Raw genomic sequence first — 17,164 nt, 5'->3', positions numbered from 1 at the left:
GCTTTCAAATGGTATCACTTGCATGCCCATACCATGTACCAGGAGAGGGAAAATTGATGTCAAAGGGAAAATTTTGAGGGAATTTTTGTCAAACTTTGGGCCCCTCTGCCCCCCTCCTGTGTAAACGTAGAGACCTCAAAAAATCTGATAAATAGTACTTGGTAAACTAAATGTGTGTACCAAATTTTAAGTTTTTATCTTGAATAGTAAGGGCGAGAGAAATTTTATCAAGAATCTCCACAATGCCCCAAATTACCGCAAAACACCATAATCTCAGGGAAAAAATTTTCTGAGACACCCCTAATTACCCCAGGGTCATGTTTCGCACATCATTCTCTTCAGAATAGAACTGCCTTTCAGACAGTATGACTCACGTGTCTCCATCATGTATGTAAGACGGGAAAATCACGAAATACGGGATTTTCGGTCTAAAAATCCCTTTTTTCAACTTTTTTCCCTCTGGACCCCCCTGTTTTAACGCAGAGATCTGAAAACATCTGATAAATACTACTAGGTGGGCTGAATGTTTATGCACAAATTCCATCTTCTAGGTGCAAAAGTAAGCCCGCAAAAAAAAAATATATACCGACCATGCCCCATATTACCCTATACAGAAGTATATTTTGATAAAAATTCACTGAGACGTCCCTAATTACCGTAGAATAATAATTGGATCGTCATTCTCTTCAGAACGGAACTGCCTTTCAGACGGTATGACTCACGTGTCTCCATCATGTATGTGAGGCGGGAAAATCACGAAATACGGGATTTTTGGGTCTAAAAATCCCTTTTTTCAACTTTATCCCCTCTGGACCCCCCCCCCCTCTGTTTTAACGCAGAGATCTGAAAAAATCTGGTAAATACTACTAGGTGGACTGAATATTTGTGGAAAATTTCAATCTTCTACGTGAAAAAATAAGCCCGCCAAAAAATAATGAACATAGGCTTAAAAAGGGAAAAAATATTTTAAGATTATGACGTCATCACCTCCCATGTCTGGACGCAGGATGGTCTGAAACCATACGTAATGTCTTCTACAATGCCTCTGAACTTGAAAAAAAAAACCGGACGAAAAAGCTCAAATAGAAGAGAAATAACGCAATGTATCATGAAACACCCTTTATGGTACAAAATGTACCATAGGATCCCCAAAGGGATAATCAGAAGCCACACTGGTTACAAACAGGCTATTTGATCTTGGCTCTCTACGGGCTATTGTGCCAGGAGTTTAGTTTTATTTATTTATTTATTTCATTTTAAATAGAGCAGGAAAAGGGAAAAAAACCCTTTTTGTCATCCAACTGTGTGTTGTAAAGAAACCAAAAAATAAATCTGTCAACACATTTTTTTTTCTTATAGGCCCTGTGTTCTTGGTACGTGTGTGGCCGAATCCATGGACGGAGTTGTAATTCAGCGTTTCTCAAAGTGTGGGTCGCGACCCATTGGTGGGTCTCGGGCTGTTTTTTTGTGGGTCGCGAGAACTATTTCCTTTTAATTACGAAGATTTTATTTTGATGCAGAAACATATTGTTACGGGCTATGAAGTAAGGACAAGCTAGGACATCCTTATTTCATGTGGAAATTCAACCAGCCATCAATGGAAGCCAAGCAGCCTTGATGTTATTAACACCAATATTCTGTTGTACGTCGCAATCTGACTTTACATTGAAAGATTAATTAACTATTGCTTTGCTGCTATTGAGGAAGTCTTTGTACTTGTGATTTGTAATAAACACTGGTAGCAACTTCCTATTACCTTTTGCCTACCAAACAGTCTCACCCTAATTCGAAGTAGTTCCAATCTTCTTCCTTTATTCGTAGGTGATCTTTAGGCGCTGTCCTCGAAGTTCCAGTGACTTGCAGGTTGGGTTGTCTTGATGAAGTCCATGATGAAAACCTGTCCGACAATCAACCATGGCATTGAATGCCGGTCCCCAAAGGCAGGGAGACTCCGATGTGTCTCGCGTCGTGGTTGAGATCCAAAGACCAAGATCGTGCTCTTTCAATTGCTTTTGACCTGACTGTCCCTCTGACGTCAGAATGAGATGATGGTGACACCACAGAGTTTCCTGAGCGTGGTCGATTACCCAAAACTGACATTGACCAAGTCCATGTTTCTACATGTCGTCGACTCAACACAAAGTTCTCAAACTTGCTCCTGAGACTGCTAATGTTGACAGGTAAACGAACCAAAAAAAAAAAAAAAAAGACTCACCCGAGTCAAAGTACTTACTTCTGTATTTATTACTTCCTTGTTGTAACATCGTGTCGTGGGTAAACGAACGAAATGGACAATGTCTTGCAGTAGCCTGACAATGATGGGCCAATGAGGTCGAACCAATTGAGAGAAGCAATTGATCTAACAAAGCAAATTAAAAGCGTCGCGTGTGAGACTGTTTGGTAGGCAAAAGGTAATAGAAAGTTGCTACCAGTGTTTATTACAAATCACAAGTACAAAGTTTTCCTCAATAACAGCAAAGCAATAGTTAATTAATCTTTCAATGTAAAGTCAGATTGCGACGTACAACAGAATATTGGTGTTAATAACACCAAGGCTGCTTGGCTTCCATTGATGGCTGGTTGAATTTCCACATGAAATAAAGATGTCCTAGCTTGTCCTTACTTCATATCCCGTTATGAAGTACTACTCAGAAAATGAAAATTAAAAGCGTTTGTTAATGAGGTAAAGAGTAGGTTAAGTGGTTACTCAGAGCTAGTGCTCTCAAACGGGTCGGGTTGACCCGACCTTACCCGTGACTCGACCCGCCCGAGTCGGGTCGGGTCAACTCGAGTCGGGTTACGGTTCGGGTCGGGTCAGGCTGCTCGGGTCGGGTCAGTTCCCTTTGGTCAACTGAGTTTAGGTTGAGCTTAAACACGGCTGGAGTCGAAAGCTGCTGTTTTTCACTAGCTGTCTAATTAAAAATAGCAATTTTCAATTGATTTTATAGAAACCATAAATCTATTTTGGACACTTGCAGCTAGTGTTTTTATGGTAAATGCTTATTTTTGTACTTGTGTGTACTTTAATTTTTAAATGTGGAAGATTGATTTTACCAATCGACTGTAATATTAATATCTACGCCAATATGGAGTCTGGATTTAGAACAAAACTAGAAATTGTTTAAGCAAGGCCAAAAGAAAGATTGGATATGGATGACCAAGCCCAAGCAGGGCCGCGGTGGCTCAGTAGTAGAGAATTCATCTCTGGTGCATGGTGTTCATGGTTCGATCCCAGCTTGTGCTAAGTGGGCTTTGTGGTGAAGAAACGCCGTGTAGTGGGTTTTCTCGGGGTTCTCCTGTTTCCTCCCACTTTCTTCATTCCACCATTGCATTCATTTCTCATGGTCACCATATGCCTTAGCCTCGTTGCAGAATCGAGGGACCTTAAACTGAATAATTCATTTTATTTCACCAAGTCGAAGAACATCGATGCAAGAATAAGATAAAGATTGGATATGCAAGACAAAGTGCATACTAATCTTGCTCTTGGCCTTGTTTTGGAGATCACCAAGTAGCGATGAGCATATTTTCTTGCTTTCCGTATAGTATGAAAGACCATAATCAAAATCACATTTGGTCTTCATTTGTACCGATGAGGCGAGCACACTTGGCTCTTGTATAGCATGAAAGACCACCAAGACTACGAAATGTAGGACCAAGACTTGACTGTGCAAGACAAAGAATAAGACGCAGTATTGATGACCAAGATCCAGGGTGCGAATTGTCTGAATTTCATTTGTTGGGCTGAAAGTGATGAAATAAAATTAGTATTTTATAATTAATTATCATACTGTATTTTTAAATTTTAAATTACAAAATTCATATTATGTATCTTCTTACTTGCAACTATATATACTGTGAAATATGTTTTAATTACCGAGAAAGAAAAATCAAAGTGGCGCGGGTCTCGGAATCATGAGAACCTTTTTTGGAATGAAAGTTGAAGGGTTGGAAAAATTACAGGTGTTCTCCCGTTTCCTCAGCCCTTATCATTGTAGTTAAACGATTTCCTTTTGTCTCCGCCAAGAGACTCTTGCTACTGCCTTCCGAGAAGACCTCCTGCCGTCCGAGCAGGTGAGAACACTGATCTTGAATAAAAATTTCGTCACATAGAACTAAAGCAAGAAAAAAATTTCTCCCACGTCGGACATTGGTATCAGTTATAAAAAGAAATAACCAAACCTCAAAAGTGCCAAATATTCATTAAGATGCATATACAAATCCCCCGCTTGATCTAGCTAGTGGTTAACGTGTAAGACTTCGGTACACGTGGTCCGGGTTTAATTCCCAATGGGAGTGCATTTTGGAGTGCTCTCAAACGGGTCGGGTCGGGTTGTCGGGTCAGGCTACTCAGGTCGGGTCAATCGGGTCAGCTCGGATCGGGTTGTCGGGTCAGGTCAATCGGATCAGATCACGGGTCGGGTCAGTCAATTCGGGTCACGGGTCGGTCTTCAACCCGACCCGACCCGTTGAGAGCACTACTCAGAGCCTGGCCCTGTTGTGCAGTTGGTAGAGATGCTGGGTTAGGGTGGAGAATGGGTGAGTCAAAATCTGTCACGGGGTAGGGTATTGCGTCGGGAGTAGTGTTAGCTCTGTGTTACCTTTCTATGGGAACACTGTAACTCTCTTTACGTATGCGTACAGTTTCATATGATACAGTTATTGAGAAAGAATGTCTATGTGTATTTGAATAAATGTTGGTGGGCCACAGTGTACTTTTATTATTTAAGGTGGGTCGCAGTAATAATAAGTTTGAGAATCACTGTTGTAATTTACCATTCCAAATACATGTATGATGAATTCAACAGACGAATTTCAGAGAACTGCATATACGAGGTATGATGAACAAGTACTGGATTGTATTAAATGTATAGTAGGGTGGGGTCACTTGGGCCTGTTTTTTTCCTACTGCGCATGCGCAAACCCTCGACGCTGATTGGCTGGCGCAGGTCACGTGACCCCGCCCCTTGGCCACGCCCCCTGACGCTGATTGGCTGGCCACGCCCCCTGACGCTGATTGGTCGGCGCAGGCCACGCCCCCGGCCACGCCCCTTGACGCTGATTGGTCACGCTCTTTTACGACCTCCTATCTACCGAGCTGACTGGCTGGCGCGGGACTCCCGCCGATTGGCTGGCACCGGACCCCCACCGATTGGCTGGCACCGGACCCCGCCCCTTAACGGCGATTGGTCACGCTCCCACCGATTGGCTGGCACCGGACCCCGCCCCTTAACGGCGATTGGTCACGCTCTTTTATGACCGCCATTTTAGGAGTACCGCGCTGATTGGTCGGTGCCGGGCCCCACCCACTGGACTCACGTACCGCGCACATGCCACATTGCGGTAGAGAATACGAACACATAGCAGAGCAGATATCACATTCTTCATCCACCTATTTAACATAGCACATATTACACAGAGACTCGTTCCCTTTTATGAGCACTCTTTTAAACATAGCAAAAATTACACAGAGACTACGAACACATAACATAGTACATACAACATAAGACTATCTAACATAGCAGGGGTGCACTCGTTCCCTTTTATGAGCAATTCTTTCAACATAGCAGAGAATGGAGACCAATTTTTGACCTACTGCGCATATGCGCAAAACTGTTCCTATTCCGCCGGAGCAGAACTGTCGTTCTATTTATCAATGGTACCAGAACACACACATACACACAGGAGACCGCAGATTGTTCCAGTTTAGGAGCAGACTACGGCTATGCGCAGAAACATAAAATAAGACATAACAACCCCGTTCTCTTTTACGAGCACTTTATAGCAACATAATAGAGCAGAGAATAAAAAAATAACAACACACACACATACACACAGCAGATCGCAGATTGTTCCAGTTTAGGAGCAGACTACGGCTATGCGCAGAAACATAAAATAAGACATAACACCCCCGTTCTCATTTACGAGCACTTTATAGCAACATAATAGAGCAGAGAATAAAAAAATAACAACACACACACAGCAGACCGCAGACTGTTCCGGTTCAGGGGCAGATTACGGCTATTCGCAGAAACATAAAATAAGACATAACACCCCCGTTCTCTTTTACGAGCACTTTATAGCAACATAATAGAGCAGAGAATAAAAAAATAACAACACACACACACACACACACACACTTGATTGTTTATGCGCAGTAAAATTAAATTTCCAATTAATTACACATTGCACGCATGCGCAGAAAAATTACACTAGACTACAGACTGTTCCAGTTGCAGTGCTGGTTCCGGTTCAATAAAGAAGACTACGTGCAATGAGCAGGTCATAAAAGACTGTGACCTATTTTTCATCCCCTAAATAACATAGTATACACCCACACATGGTTGCGTATGCCAAATCCGATTTAGTACAAATAACACGCATGCCCAGAAACATTTACATTTCCGGATCGACCATGCTGGTAAAGAATACCACACTTATTTCTACCAGGGTCTTATAGTTTATGGGGGATACGCCCTTTCTATGACAATTTTAATCGATTTGGATGAAACTCGGCTTATGGGGGTTTTCGAACATGCTGATTACCTGGGTCTTATGGTTCATGTGGGATTCGCCCTTTCTATAATAATTTTAACCGATTTGGATGAAACTCGGCATATGGGGGTTTTCGACCATGCTGAGTACGAATATCATACTTATTTTTAACCGGGTCCTATAGTTTTTGTGGCATACGCCCTTTCTATGACAATTTTATCCAATTTGGATGAAACTCGGCATATGGGGGTTTTCGGACATGCTGATTACCAATACCACACCTACTTTTACCTGGGTCTTATAGTTTATGTGGGATACGCCCTTTCTATGACACTTAAAACCTAATAACTCAAAAACGGATCCACATATTGAGATGGTGTTTCCAAATCTAGTAATTGGTCATCAACTAGTACATGACGTACCTACTTTCGAGGTCAAAGGTCAACATACTTAAAACCTAATAACTCTTAAATGGATCCACATATTGAGATGCTGTTTCCAAATCTAGTAATTGGTCATCAACTACCACAAGTTCCAAAATAATGACCATCGAGGTCAAAGGTCAACATACTTAAAACCTAATAACACGAAAACTGAGCCACATATCGAGATGCTGTTTCCACATTGAGTAATAGGTCATCAGGTACCACAAGTCCCAAAATAGTGGCCATCGAGGTCAAAGGTCAACATACTTAAAACCTAATAACTCTTAAATGGATCCACATATTGAAATGTTGTTTCCACATTTAGTAATTGGTCATCAGGTACTACAAGTTCCAAAATCATGACCATCGAGGTCAAAGGTCAACATACTTAAAACCTAATAACACGAAAACTGAGCCAAATATCGAAGTGGTGTTTCCACATCTAGTAATTGGTCATTAGGTACTACATGTTCCAAAATAATGATCATCGAGGTCAAAGGTCAAAATACTTAAAACCTAATAACTCGAAAATGGAGCCAAATATCGAAGTGGTGTTTCCCCATTTACTAATTGGTCATCAGGTACTACACGTTCCAAAATCATGATCATCGAGGTCAAAGGTCAACATACTTAAAACCTAATAACACGAAAACTGCGCCAAATATCGAAGTGGTGTTTCCACATCTAGTAATTGGCCATCAGGTACTACATGTTCCAAAATAATGATCATCGAGGTCAAAGGTCAACCTACTTAAAACCTAATAACTCGAAAACGGATCCACATATTGAGATGCTGTTTCCACATTGAGTAATAGGTCATCAGGTACCACAAGTCCCAAAATAGTGGCCATCGAGGTCAAAGGTCAACATACTTAAAAAATAATAACTCTTAAATGGATCCACATATTGAAATGTTGTTTCCACATTTAGTAATTGGTCATCAGGTACTACAAGTTCCAAAATCATGATCATCGAGGTCAAAGGTCAACATACTTAAAACCTAATAACTCGAACACGGAGCCACATATTGAGATGGTGTTTCCAAATCTACTAATTGGTCACCAATAACTACATGTTCCAAAAATACTGACCATCGAGGTCAAAGGTCAAACTCGAAAACGAAGCAACATATTGAGGGGCGGTTTCCACATTTTAGTGACAGGTCATCGACTACTACATGTCCTAAAGGTACTTACCACGGAGGTCAAAAATCAGACTAGTAAACGAAGCAACATATTGAGGTGCTGTTTCCACATTTAGTAATTGGTCACCAGCAACTACATGCCCCAAAAAGGTCAAATATTTAAACCAGAATAACTCGTAGATTGAGCGTCGGAAAATTTTTTGTACCAAGGAGAAAAAGTGAAGGAGGAATAAATTTGAGCGCCCTATTGAATTTTGTACCAACGAGAACTCTCATTTGCAACTAGCTTAGAATTTCTGTACCTGTTTGGGTTATTCAAAATTTGGATAGACTAAGAAAGCAAGATATGCCATTTTAGCTAGCTGAGAATTTAAAGAAACAAAGGGAACCTACTCAATTTTCTATCAACGAGAAATGCCATTTCATCTACCTCAGAATTTATGTGCCTTTTTGTGCTAAGGTCTGTTTTAACTCTTCTTGACTAATTAAATAAACGAAGGAATATTGTACCAATGAGAAATGCCGTTTTTTCTAGACCATGTTCTAATATTTAAACAAACGAAGGGGTGAATTTGAGTGACCTATTCAATTTTGCACCAACGAGAAATAATTGCGTATTTTAAACAAACAATCGGATAAATTTAACCGGCTCAAAAGTGTACTATTTAAACAAACGAAGGTCTCTTGAGTGAGATTTCCAATTTTGTAGCAAGAAGGACTATTTTCTAACTAACTCAAATTTGGATGGAGTGTTTAGTTTTGTTCGAACCAGAAAAATTTGATTGGATTATTTCCTTATGTACCAACTGGAAAAAGTGAAGGGCCATTAATCAAATAAACGAAGGAATAAATTTGGGTGTTCTACAGAAGAAAACGGGGAAGTGCCATTTTATTTAATTTTGTAGTACTCAAAATATACAAAGATATAAATTTGTGTGACCCGTTCAATTTTGTACTAAGCGGAAAATTTGTTGGCTCTTTTAGAAAGACCATTTTATCTTTTGTATTCAGATTATCCGGCTACTTTTTGTGCTCTACAAATAAACGGAGGAAAAGCAAAGAGAGATCATTTTATGTGCCTTTTGTAACGAAGAAACAAATTTGAAGGAGGTTCATTTTAACTAATCCTGCTGCGAGTAGTTCAATTAGTACATAGTAAAAAAATAAAACAATATGGCATTATTGCGACTTTCATTTTCGAATACATACGGATTAAGCCACTATGGCAAAAAATACTACTCTCTCCTTATGCTTATTTGGAGCAGACTTAAGAGGACCAAGCATTAGAAACCCGCTAGTAGGGCGTCGATTCAGTAAACTCTACATCTAGTAAAAGAAAACGAACCGATAATTTTGAGACAGTTCCATACGGGTAAATACTGTATTAGTAGAAACGATAGTTTTTAATTAAGTAGAGATAAGGAGAGAGTGAAAAAAATGGAAAATTAAATTTTAAATCGTTATTATTATTATTTTAGAGGTCAAAAGGAAGAATAAATGAATTTGAGTGGCATATGTACGGAATTTAGTTTTTTACTGGGCAGAAAACATTTGAATGGAATATTTTATTTTGTACCAGCTGGGAATTTAGTGTTGTACCATTGTATCAATTTAAGTATTTTTGTACTATTTAGTACCACCGAGAAGGTGTAGAATATTTAGTTTTGTACCAAGCAGAAATTTGTTGGCTTCTTTATTTTGTATTAACGACTAAAACCTTTAACACATACTTGGTTGTGTGCATTACAATGGCCGAAGTTTTTCATTTCCCTGTGGTACAACGTAATGGTCGCCCCGCTTATTCTAGGTCTACAGTTAAATATTTTCGATTGGATAATGGTATAAAGCCACGTTTTGTTGAGCACAATGCCCACTATAACGATGTGGAAGACAATTATTTGATGGATAGATATTTGTTTAATAGTCGCTATAACAAATGGTATATGATAGAATTTGTTAAGCATTTATCGCAGGTAGATATTAAGATAGACTTTTTGTCGTTGGTTACTCGGTTAACCTCACACAGTTCTATTTTCCAATCAGCTACCTTTTTTGCCATGAAAACTAAGGGTAATAGTTATACCGTGATAGCTTTCTTTCGCTATGGGGGAACGCAGAACACTTTGGATGAGTTATTAAAGTTTTGGAATCATGTGTGCGAGTTCAGGCCAAGTATCCAGATTGCGGATTTACTTGGTTGCTTTACACGATGTGGTAAAACTGGCCTTTTTGCGGTATCTCCTGATACCTATCTGTTGGACCTCGCGGTATTTGGAAACTTGGTGAAAAAGAATAACAAATGGTTTTTCTCACAATAAAGCTATACATATAGAATTATCCATTATGGCAAAAAAATACTACTTTCTCCTTATGCTTAGTTGGAGTAGACTTCGATAACAAGAACGATACATTGTGTAAGAATTTCCAATTAATAGCGGTATTGCACTGTACTTATAATAGTCTGTAATAGTGCAGTTTATTGTAGTCTACCAGCAATAATGATCTCTAAGAGAATTATTAGGTAAAGATAACAATTACACCGTCATTCGATCGAACACATTTATACGATCCAATTTCTCAGATTTAAACAAAGAAAGACCATATTCTGCTACTCAAACAAACGAAGGAATAAGCTCTGAATTTCTATACTTTTTTTGTGCTATTCAAATAAACGAAGGAATAAACCTATTCACTTTTAGTTTTGTACGAACCACAAAAAGGGGAGAAGGACCATTATAACAAGCTCACTATTTTTATACCATTTTGTATTATTCTATTTCATTTTTGTAACAACCAGAAGAAAAGTGAAGATGATACATTTTATATATGTTTGGGTCATCCAGAGAACAATTTAAATTGCCTCTCCCGTCACTATATGGGTATTGTCGTGTGTTTAGCGAATTAGGTTTACAAAATACTAACGGCGACGCTAAAGTCCAAAGTTTCCCGGTCACTAACTAAATTGCGTCATAATTGTGTAGAACAGACTCCATAGCAATTTGCGTAAAATCATGCATGGCGATTTTTGATCACAGCAAAAGAAGAGATCATATCAAAGTAAGAAAAGTTTTAAAAGTTCCATGTTGCTGCAGATATTTAAACAACGTTACGAATGCGTTACCTAACATTTGTATTGCTAAGGTGCTGCCTATTGTTCAACGATTCAATTATTTATAGACTTTCCTTCCTCGTCTAAGTCAAAAAAGACAAATATATATTTTTGCAGTTATGTATTTTATTATAATAGAATATAAGATTATGGAGTATATTTGGAAATAATAGAACATACATCATGACGTTATATTAACGAATTATTTTGTATTGCCTTGAAACATATTATTAAACACGGCGAATGCATAGAATGCTTTTATTGTAGGTATATAAGTAGATGTGTCACACTTGATTTTTTTTTGCGGAAGAGTAGAAAAATGACTAACATGGAAATTGCTTATGTTTCACCTAGAGAAAAAGAAATTCAGCGTGAAAACGAGAAACCAATACTGTTAATCCAGCCGTCTGACCCTGATTTGCCAGATGAATTACGTGATAAAGTGAGAATCATATATCCAACACAAGAAATAGAAGTGTATTATTTTAGACGCTATAATAGATATAATGATGAAATACTCCCGGAAAGTGATGATGACAGTGTTTCAAATATTACCTGTTTTGGAGTGGAAGCTAATGAGTGCGAGTGTACTAGTGAAAGTATTAGTCATACATGTGTTATACAATTATTTAATGAGTATACACCAAATTCGGTATTATTATGTGAGGCATGTTCTAAACATAATGAGAATGAAAAAGATCACAACTGTTTGCTGCAGTATGATTACGAATTATTGCAAAAGGTGTGGACAATCTTAATTAAACGTGAAATGAGAGAGAAAATCTATAAACTCTATTTAAAGAAGCATTTTAAAGGTTGCAATATTAAGAACACTTATACTTTGGAGAAAAAATTTAATCTGGTATATGAATACATTACAGAGTGTGATTATTATATCAACAAAATAGTAGAAATGTTTTTAGAAAAAGATAAACAATTATTTAATTCTGTAAATGAACACTGAGCCCACTGTAGCATATGCATTTGATTGTGTAAAAATAGAAGAACTTGAACTGTTAAATGGATCAATCTGTAGTATTGTAATATTACAAACATTGTTCTCTGGATGACCCAAACATATATAAAATGTATCATCTTCACTTTTCTTCTGGTTGTTACAAAAATGAAATAGAATAATACAAAATGGTATAAAAATAGTGAGCTTGTTATAATGGTCCTTCTCCCCTTTTTGTGGTTCGTACAAAACTAAAAGTGAATAGGTTTATTCCTTCGTTTATTTGAATAGCACAAAAAAAGTATAGAAATTCAGAGCTTATTCCTTCGTTTGTTTGAGTAGCAGAATATGGTCTTTCTTTGTTTAAATCTGAGAAATTGGATCGTATAAATGTGTTCGATCGAATGACGGTGTAATTGTTATCTTTACCTAATAACTCTCTTAGAGATCATTATTGCTGGTAGACTACAATAAACTGCACTATTACAGACTATTATAAGTACAGTGCAATACCGCTATTAATTGGAAATTCTTACACAATGTATCGTTCTTGTTATCGAAGTCTACTCCAACTAAGCATAAGGAGAAAGTAGTATTTTTTGCCATAATGGATAATTCTATATGTATAGCTTTATTGTGAGAAAAACCATTTGTTATTCTTTTTCACCAAGTTTCCAAATACCGCGAGGTCCAACAGATAGGTATCAGGAGATACCGCAAAAAGGCCAGTTTTACCACATCGTGTAAAGCAACCAAGTAAATCCGCAATCTGGATACTTGGCCTGAACTCGCACACATGATTCCAAAACTTTAATAACTCATCCAAAGTGTCCTGCGTTCCCCCATAGCGAAAGAAAGCTATCACGGTATAACTATTACCCTTAGTTTTCATGGCAAAAAAGGTAGCTGATTGGAAAATAGAACTGTGTGAGGTTAACCGAGTAACCAACGACAAAAAGTCTATCTTAATATCTACCTGCGATAAATGCTTAACAAATTCTATCATATACCATTTGTTATAGCGACTATTAAACAAATATCTATCCATCAAATAATTGTCTACCACATCGTTATAGTGGGCATTGTGCTCAACAAAACGTGGCTTTATACCATTATCCAATCGAAAATATTTAACTGTAGACCTAGAATAAGCGGGGCGACCATTACGTTGTACCACAGGGAAATGAAAAACTTCGGCCATTGTAATGCACACAACCAAGTATGTGTTAAAGGTTTTAGTCGTTAATACAAAATAAAGAAGCCAACAAATTTCTGCTTGGTACAAAACTAAATATTCTACACCTTCTCGGTGGTACTAAATAGTACAAAAATACTTAAATTGATACAATGGTACAACACTAAATTCCCAGCTGGTACAAAATAAAATATTCCATTCAAATGTTTTCTGCCCAGTAAAAAACTAAATTCCGTACATATGCCACTCAAATTCATTTATTCTTCCTTTTGACCTCTAAAATAATAATAATAACGATTTAAAATTTAATTTTCCATTTTTTCACTCTCTCCTTATCTCTACTTAATTAAAAACTATCGTTTCTACTAATACAGTATTTACCCGTATGGAACTGTCTCAAAATTATCGGTTCGTTTTCTTTTACTAGATGTAGAGTTTACTGAATCGACGCCCTACTAGCGGGTTTCTAATGCTTGGTCCTCTTAAGTCTGCTCCAAATAAGCATAAGGAGAGAGTAGTATTTTTTGCCATAGTGGCTTAATCCGTATGTATTCGAAAATGAAAGTCGCAATAATGCCATATTGTTTTATTTTTTTACTATGTACTAATTGAACTACTCGCAGCAGGATTAGTTAAAATGAACCTCCTTCAAATTTGTTTCTTCGTTACAAAAGGCACATAAAATGATCTCTCTTTGCTTTTCCTCCGTTTATTTGTAGAGCACAAAAAGTAGCCGGATAATCTGAATACAAAAGATAAAATGGTCTTTCTAAAAGAGCCAACAAATTTTCCGCTTAGTACAAAATTGAACGGGTCACACAAATTTATATCTTTGTATATTTTGAGTACTACAAAATTAAATAAAATGGCACTTCCCCGTTTTCTTCTGTAGAACACCCAAATTTATTCCTTCGTTTATTTGATTAATGGCCCTTCACTTTTTCCAGTTGGTACATAAGGAAATAATCCAATCAAATTTTTCTGGTTCGAACAAAACTAAACACTCCATCCAAATTTGAGTTAGTTAGAAAATAGTCCTTCTTGCTACAAAATTGGAAATCTCACTCAAGAGACCTTCGTTTGTTTAAATAGTACACTTTTGAGCCGGTTAAATTTATCCGATTGTTTGTTTAAAATACGCAATTATTTCTCGTTGGTGCAAAATTGAATAGGTCACTCAAATTCACCCCTTCGTTTGTTTAAATATTAGAACATGGTCTAGAAAAAACGGCATTTCTCATTGGTACAATATTCCTTCGTTTATTTAATTAGTCAAGAAGAGTTAAAACAGACCTTAGCACAAAAAGGCACATAAATTCTGAGGTAGATGAAATGGCATTTCTCGTTGATAGAAAATTGAGTAGGTTCCCTTTGTTTCTTTAAATTCTCAGCTAGCTAAAATGGCATATCTTGCTTTCTTAGTCTATCCAAATTTTGAATAACCCAAACAGGTACAGAAATTCTAAGCTAGTTGCAAATGAGAGTTCTCGTTGGTACAAAATTCAATAGGGCGCTCAAATTTATTCCTCCTTCACTTTTTCTCCTTGGTACAAAAAATTTTCCGACGCTCAATCTACGAGTTATTCTGGTTTAAATATTTGACCTTTTTGGGGCATGTAGTTGCTGGTGACCAATTACTAAATGTGGAAACAGCACCTCAATATGTTGCTTCGTTTACTAGTCTGATTTTTGACCTCCGTGGTAAGTACCTTTAGGACATGTAGTAGTCGATGACCTGTCACTAAAATGTGGAAACCGCCCCTCAATATGTTGCTTCGTTTTCGAGTTTGACCTTTGACCTCGATGGTCAGTATTTTTGGAACATGTAGTTATTGGTGACCAATTAGTAGATTTGGAAACACCATCTCAATATGTGGCTCCGTGTTCGAGTTATTAGGTTTTAAGTATGTTGACCTTTGACCTCGATGATCATGATTTTGGAACTTGTAGTACCTGATGACCAATTACTAAATGTGGAAACAACATTTCAATATGTGGATCCATTTAAGAGTTATTATTTTTTAAGTATGTTGACCTTTGACCTCGATGGCCACTATTTTGGGACTTGTGGTACCTGATGACCTATTACTCAATGTGGAAACAGCATCTCAATATGTGGATCCGTTTTCGAGTTATTAGGTTTTAAGTATGTTGACCTTTGACCTCGATGATCATTATTTTGGAACATGTAGTACCTGATGGCCAATTACTAGATGTGGAAACACCACTTCGATATTTGGCGCAGTTTTCGTGTTATTAGGTTTTAAGTATGTTGACCTTTGACCTCGATGATCATGATTTTGGAACGTGTAGTACCTGATGACCAATTAGTAAATGGGGAAACACCACTTCGATATTTGGCTCCATTTTCGAGTTATTAGGTTTTAAGTATTTTGACCTTTGACCTCGATGATCATTATTTTGGAACATGTAGTACCTAATGACCAATTACTAGATGTGGAAACACCACTTCGATATTTGGCTCAGTTTTCGTGTTATTAGGTTTTAAGTATGTTGACCTTTGACCTCGATGGTCATGATTTTGGAACTTGTAGTACCTGATGACCAATTACTAAATGTGGAAACAACATTTCAATATGTGGATCCATTTAAGAGTTATTAGGTTTTAAGTATGTTGACCTTTGACCTCGATGGCCACTATTTTGGGACTTGTGGTACCTGATGACCTATTACTCAATGTGGAAACAGCATCTCGATATGTGGCTCAGTTTTCGTGTTATTAGGTTTTAAGTATGTTGACCTTTGACCTCGATGGTCATTATTTTGGAACTTGTGGTAGTTGATGACCAATTACTAGATTTGGAAACAGCATCTCAATATGTGGATCCATTTAAGAGTTATTAGGTTTTAAGTATGTTGACCTTTGACCTCGAAAGTCGGTACGTCATGTACTAGTTGATGACCAATTACTAGATTTGGAAACACCATCTCAATATGTGGATCCGTTTTTGAGTTATTAGGTTTTAAGTGTCATAGAAAGGGCGTATCCCACATAAACTATAAGACCCAGGTAAAAGTAGGTGTGGTATTGGTAATCAGCATGTCCGAAAACCCCCATATGCCGAGTTTCATCCAAATTGGATAAAATTGTCATAGAAAGGGCGTATGCCACAAAAACTATAGGACCCGGTTAAAAATAAGTATGATATTCGTACTCAGCATGGTCGAAAACCCCCATATGCCGAGTTTCATCCAAATCGGTTAAAATTATTATAGAAAGGGCGAATCCCACATGAACCATAAGACCCAGGTAATCAGCATGTTCGAAAACCCCCATAAGCCGAGTTTCATCCAAATCGATTAAAATTGTCATAGAAAGGGCGTATCCCCCATAAACTATAAGACCCTGGTAGAAATAAGTGTGGTATTCTTTACCAGCATGGTCGATCCGGAAATGTAAATGTTTCTGGGCATGCGTGTTATTTGTACTAAATCGGATTTGGCATACGCAACCATGTGTGGGTGTATACTATGTTATTTAGGGGATGAAAAATAGGTCACAGTCTTTTATGACCTGCTCATTGCACGTAGTCTTCTTTATTGAACCGGAACCAGCACTGCAACTGGAACAGTCTGTAGTCTAGTGTAATTTTTCTGCGCATGCGTGCAATGTGTAATTAATTGGAAATTTAATTTTACTGCGCATAAACAATCAAGTGTGTGTGTGTGTGTGTGTGTGTTGTTATTTTTTTATTCTCTGCTCTATTATGTTGCTATAAAGTGCTCGTAAAAGAGAACGGGGGTGTTATGTCTTATTTTATGTTTCTGCGAATAGCCGTAATCTGCCCCTGAACCGGAACAGTCTGCGGTCTGCTGTGTG

Source organism: Thermobia domestica, chromosome 8 (assembly GCF_964235325.1).
Source record: "Thermobia domestica chromosome 8, izTheDome1.hap1.1, whole genome shotgun sequence".
Lineage (NCBI taxonomy): Eukaryota > Metazoa > Arthropoda > Insecta > Zygentoma > Lepismatidae > Thermobia > Thermobia domestica.
The sequence above is the reverse complement of the archived record's forward strand: the minus strand, read 5'-3'. Positions refer to the sequence as shown.